Source organism: Sinocyclocheilus rhinocerous, unplaced genomic scaffold (assembly GCF_001515625.1).
Source record: "Sinocyclocheilus rhinocerous isolate Xijiao unplaced genomic scaffold, SAMN03320098_v1.1 scaffold934, whole genome shotgun sequence".
NCBI classification, from domain to species: Eukaryota; Metazoa; Chordata; class Actinopteri; order Cypriniformes; family Cyprinidae; genus Sinocyclocheilus; species Sinocyclocheilus rhinocerous.
Genome location: NW_015658752.1, coordinates 46830 through 52934, shown reverse-complemented (window position 1 = coordinate 52934; position 6105 = coordinate 46830). Strand labels below are relative to the sequence as shown.

Here is a 6105-nt window from a genome sequence, read left to right as displayed (position 1 = left end):
GGGGGGGGGGGGGGGGGTCATGATGCCGGCTCAACATCGTGATGTCTATCAGCATCGTCAAACAGTGGCATCGTCTATCGGCCCAACCCTAGTTTTAAGTTTATCCTGATTTAAAATCTACTGAGATTTTCCTAAGATTAATATTTACAGGAAACCATTTTAACATTAATAAAAATGTAAATTGAGAAGGACTAGTGTTATTATAGTTAACTAAAAATAAAACCATAAAAACCAAATTGTTGCTTGAAATAAAACAAACGTTAACTAAAATACAATATACAACATTTTTTTTACATTTCAGCTGTCAGCTGTTTTTACAACCCCCCACCCCTCTACCCCAAAAAAAAATAAATATATATATATATATATCCTCTTATCTTGAATTTTTGGAAATTGACAGCCATTTTTAAAAACTGAAGAGAAGTCAAACCCGAATCTATCTGGTATGTGTGAAAAGCTCAGGATGTCCTGTTTAAGATGCACCAGGACTGTATGTATATTCTCAGAGACATTCACCAAACAAGTGTCCTCTACAGAAGATCAAAATGCCTTTCTGGGTTCGAGGAGGATGAAACCTTGTGCATGATTCTTATCTAAATGTTTAGAGGTCATGTCAAGTGTTGCTGCATTATTGGTTTACATCTGTTTGAAATGATTGGTCTGGAATTGTAAACAGGTGCAACAGATGCGATATTGGTTTGAGTGCTTCTGTGTCACCTGCAGTCCTGCTTTTCTGCTCCTGGTCCGTGTGTTATGTCTGAATTAAAGGAATAGTTCACCAAAAAAAAAGACAATTCTGTCATAATTTACTCGTTCCAGACTAGTGTTATTTTCTCTCTTCAGAGATTTTTTTTCCGTACAGTGATAATGGATGCTGATTCATGCTGTCGAGATCCAAAAAGCATCATAAAAATAGTCAATAGAACTTATTCGACTGAACTTTTAAATGAGTCACATGACATGGAGGAATCGGTGATCTCAGACCTGCTGTGATTCATTCAAAGGCATCGTTTTTTAATTGAACATAATTGAAAACATTTATAAAGGCTGGTAGAGAGAAGAAAAATATGAGGGTGGAATGACATGAGAGTGAGTAAATGATGAAAACCTGGGGAAAAAAAGAATATTAAATTTGTGATTTCCGTACCTGGAAAATTTGGTTGAATATACATAGTAATGCTCAGATCCAGTGTTATTTTAACAGTATCACTGAGATTCTGTTATAGTTTTTGTTGTTAATATTTTGAAATAGATTCATTTTTTTTATTTTATGCATTCATGTTAATTTTAATTAAAGTTTTAGTGATTGTGCTGGGTATTTTTGCCATTTTTATAGTTTTTGTTTTTAAATATGTCTCTATAGTTTCTATTAATTTTGAGTTCAGCCTTCGCTTTAGTTATTTTAGTACATCAAGTTAAACTTAATAAAATTGAGAAATTGCCTTTTATTCAGTATAAGATTCTTCTGCTCACAAAGGCTGCATTTATTTGATGAAAAATACTGTAAAACAGTAATATTGTGAAATATTCTAACAATTTAAAAGTACTGTAATTTATTCCTGTGATCAAAGCTGAATTTTCAGCATCATTACTCCAGTCTTCAGTGTCACATGATCCTTCAGAAATCATTCTAATATGCTGATTTGCTGTTCAAGAAACATTTCTGATTATTATCAATGTTGAAAACAGTCGTGCTGCTTCATATTTTTGTGGAAACCAGGATACATTTTATTTTTCAAGATTCTTTGATAAATATAGAAAGTTCAAAAGAACAGCATTTATTTAAAATACAAATCTTTTTTAATATTATATATGTTTTTAACTGTTTAATTAAATGCTTCCTTGCTGAATAAATGTTCAAATTTGGACACGCAATTGATTTAAAGCGTACTTGTTTCTATCGTAGGGTTGTCGGGGTTCGAGAGAGAAGGAGACGACTGCTAAATCAATAACAGCTTCCTTTGAAGGACCGGCTCTACCGATGAATCGACATTTTGCACAGGTTCTACGATGAGATCCTCGGTTTTATAATAAAACTACTTCAACTATTTTGGTATAAGTTCCATTAGGTGCAAATCAAGGATTCATTTCATCAGAGGATGCTGACAAAGAAAACACAAATGAAATGGGAAGAAAAAGTTTTATTTTACTAAAGAAACAACGCTTATTTTTTACCAAGGATCGTCACATAGATGCAGGAACTTCTTATTTTTATGATTTCAGATTTGTTTTCTCTCTCTCTCTCTCTCTCTTTTCTTTTGTACTGAAACAGACTTTCGTTTTTAGAGATTTATCAGCCGGACATCCTGAGAAAGATTGCGTTTGTGCTTGCGGTGTGAGTGTCGTTGATGTGTTTTTGTCGTGTGCTTCATCTTCGGTCTGACCGATCTGTCCGTCTTATACGATTTGCCTTAAACTCTTTCCTGTACAGTAGCCGAAGAAAAGAGGTCTGGCTTCTGCCTTGTAAATCAGCTGAATAGGGCTTTTTTAGCATCTCGCAAAGGAACATTTCCGCCGCGCTTGGATTTCGGTGTTTTGCTTTTTCCGATCTTTTAGAGTACAAACCGTTTCGAGTGATAACGTTGATGGAGTTTTAATAGGATTTAATGTTTTTATAATCAGAGGTGACGACGAGCCTTTGGTTGTTTGAATGTGGTAGAAATTCTGCTGAACGATCACATTTTTGATAATTGCCTTTTCGTTTATAAATCTCGGTGTTGTAGTTTAGCTTTAGAAGAACTCGTGTGGGAGGGGGAGGAGCTTTGACTCGTATTCTAATGAGGGGGCGGGAGGGAAGCGTGGCCTGTCAGTCAACTTTCAGCAGCGGGCTTCTTCGGGAGAGGTGAACGTGTAGATTTTAGTGCTCGTTTTACTATAGCAGGCAAACAAATCTCAGCACTTTCAAGTTTACTTCACCAAAGACAGTCGGCGAGCGGATCGCGCGGACGTGACGTAGTTTTCTCTCGAGGCGGGCCACGCTGAGACTTTATAACAGACTGGGTTGCAGTTGTGGAGAATGTGCCTTCTTTGTACATATGCATTCAGCTGTCTTTAGTTGGCGAGGTGCGGACACCGATTTGAAGGATGATTTGGATCCAGCAAGTGCCACATACTAAACGAAGACATCACTACAGAGCGGAGACAACTGAAACTAAAACGCGGAACTAGGACAGGTTGAAACGACGGCTCCGTTCCGAAACCCTAGTGAGCTGCCTACATAGGCTGCTGCCTTCTAAGGGAGCATCATAATTCATTAATGCATCATACAAATAGACTTTTGCATTGGCACGCTTGCAGTTAAATTACAGTACAAAGCACAGAAAAATATTAGTTTTTAATTAGAATCAACTATTTTGCTGCTTTTCTGTGTTGAATAAATTCTTAGAGTTTTTGGATGGCTTTTCACTCGAAATGCATTATGAATTTGCCTTCTCAGTGAAGGATGCTGCCTTAGAATTTGGCAAAAGTAGTGCACTTACTGTCTATGCACCGTATTTTGCGGAAAGTCGCACCGGGTCAAAATTGCATTGTTAAGAGAGAAAAAACACAGATAAGTCAGTTTTATTGTTACATTCTGAAATAATGTAAAATACAGGTGCATTATGTAATTGCATTATATATGTGACCCTGGAGCACAAAACCAAAAATAAGGGTCTCTTTCATTATTATTGAGATTATTGAGAATAAATAAGCTTTCCTTTGATGTATGGTTTGTTAGGATAGGACAATATTTGGTTGAGATACAACTATTTGAAAATCTGGAATCTGAGGGAGCAAAAAAATCAAAATATTGAGAAAATCGCCTTTAAAGTTGTCTAAATGAAGTTCTTAGCAATGCATATTATTAATCAAAAATTAAGTTTTGATATAATCAAAAATTAGGTTTTGATATATTTACGGTAGGAAATTTACAAAATATCTTCATGGAACACGATCTTTACTTAATATCCTAATGATTTTTGGCATAAAAGAGAAATCGATAATTTTGACCCATACAATGTAGTTTTGGCTATTGCTACAAATATACCCCAGCGACTTAAGACTGCTTTTGTGCTCCAGGGTCACATATAAGTTGTTTAGGTACATATAAGTCACAGTGGGTCAAAGTTGCATTGTTGAGAGAAAAAAGACACAGATAAGTCACAATTGTATTATTATTACATTCAGAAATCATGTAAAATACAGATAAAATGAAATGCTTACAAACATTATAAACACTATAATAAACTTGTATTTTAGTTCCCCTCACTCTACAACAAATCCTTTAAATTTAACGCTATTCAGATGAGGAATAAAAAAATCGAAGTATAAAACATAAGTTATAGCTGCATTCATTATAAACATCAAACATGAAACTCCAACCAACATGTTTTGCATGCTTGACGTTGATTTCATCGTCAAGATGAAATATATATATATATATGCAACATGTTTTAGGTAATAAAAAATTTGATGTTCTGGAAAATACAGATAGCAGCTCACTAGGTTTTAGGAAACGGCCTTTGAAATAATAATTGTATCCATTACAGGAAAACGTTTTTATTTTCTTTTAATCTCACAATATAGTTTATTAAGGCTTTATTCATTAATTTGTCTTCCAAGAGACTGTGTTTTTGACCTGGTGGGTCTTGTTGACCGGTTATCTACCTCAGAGTTTTGTTGTCTTCTGTTTTGATTGGTCGGGCAGCAGGTTCAGCCCGCCCCTCCAGACCAAACGGCCAGCTCTGGAGCTGCCCACATACACTTGATTTCTTTCAGGTTTTTGTTTTTAAATACTTTAATCCTCTTCTTCTTCTTCAAACAGAAAAGTTTTTTTTATGATTCTTATCGTTATAAGGAAAGTTGTGCGTTGAACGTGTCGTTTAGCATTCAGATTCATCGTTTCGAAAGCAAAAAAACTGCTGCTTTTTCATCACAAGATATTCCAGTAGTCCATAGGAAGTAGACAAGAAAGTGCGCGCGAGAGAGTGACGGAGCCAATGAGAAACAGCGATGCTGAAAGTTGAGGTTTTCCCGAGACATCACTGTTGTGTGGAAGCTCGTTTCTGCCACCGAATAAAAAAAAATTGCGACTTTTTCTCTCACAATTCTGCCTTTTTTTTTCTTCGGAATTCTGAGTTTACATGTGGCAATTCTGTTTTCGTTTCCACAACAGAAGGTGCACCTTTTTATCTCAGAATTTTGACTTTCTCTGAATTGTGAATTTTTTATTTTTTTTATTTTTTTATTTTTCCCCCCACTGTTCTGAGTTGTTTTTCTCAGAATTGCAAGTTTATATCTTGCAAATTATAAATGATAAATTCTGACTTTTTTCTTTGAATTTTGAGTTTATACTGTATCTCACAATTCTGTTTTTATTTTTTCCGCTCCCAGGAAATAAAAGATAAAAAAGGTAATTGTGACTTTATATCTCACAATTCCGAATTAGTTCAATTCGAACAGAATTCTGAGTTCGCATCTTGCAATTTTGACTATTCTTCTTGGAATTCTGAGTTTGTCTTTGTAGCACTTCTTCTTTTTTTTTTTTTTTTTCCACCACAGAATAAACAATAAATAAGGTAATCACAACTTTTTATCTCACTGTTTTGATATTATATCTTGCATTTATGTTTTTTACCCAGAATTGTGAATTATAATTTGTTTCCATCATGGAATTTAAAAAAAAAAAAAATTTAAATGCAACTTTTTATCTCACAGTTCTGACTTTTCTTCACAGAATTGCAGGTGTATATTTTGCAATTGCAAGGTAACATCACATAATTCAGACTTTTTTCTCAGAATTGCGAGAAAAAAAGTCCGAATTGCGAAATGTAAACTCGCAATTGTGAGGAAAAGAAAGAATTGTGAGATATAAATTTGCAATTGCAAGAAAAAAGTCTAAACTGTTAGATATAAATTGTGACAAAAAAAGACAGAATTGTGAGAGAAAAAGTCGCAATTTCCTTTTTATTTTTTTATCCTGTGTAGGAAACCAGCTTCCATACTGTTGCTTTCAGACCGAGTCCAGACAGACTTTTAGCGGCGTAATCCACGGTGCTCAGCTCACAGCCGAGTCCATTCTTGACGTGCATGCGTGTGTGTGTGTGTGTGTGTGCGCGTGTGTGT

The 6105-nt window shown here is 35.0% G+C and overlaps 1 protein-coding gene across 4 annotated transcripts in view; it reads left to right on the top strand.

Moving 5' to 3' along the window:
- Nucleotides 1–3590, top strand: part of LOC107722911 (RNA-binding motif, single-stranded-interacting protein 1-like) — a 73814-nt gene extending 70224 nt beyond the window's left edge. For all 4 annotated transcript variants that reach the window (XM_016531408.1, XM_016531409.1, XM_016531411.1 and 1 more), the window contains exon 14: nucleotides 1907–3590. The gene's annotated coding sequence lies outside the window, so the exon portion shown is untranslated. The remainder of the gene's footprint in view (nucleotides 1–1906) is intronic.
- Nucleotides 3591–6105: the final 2515 nt, after the last annotated feature.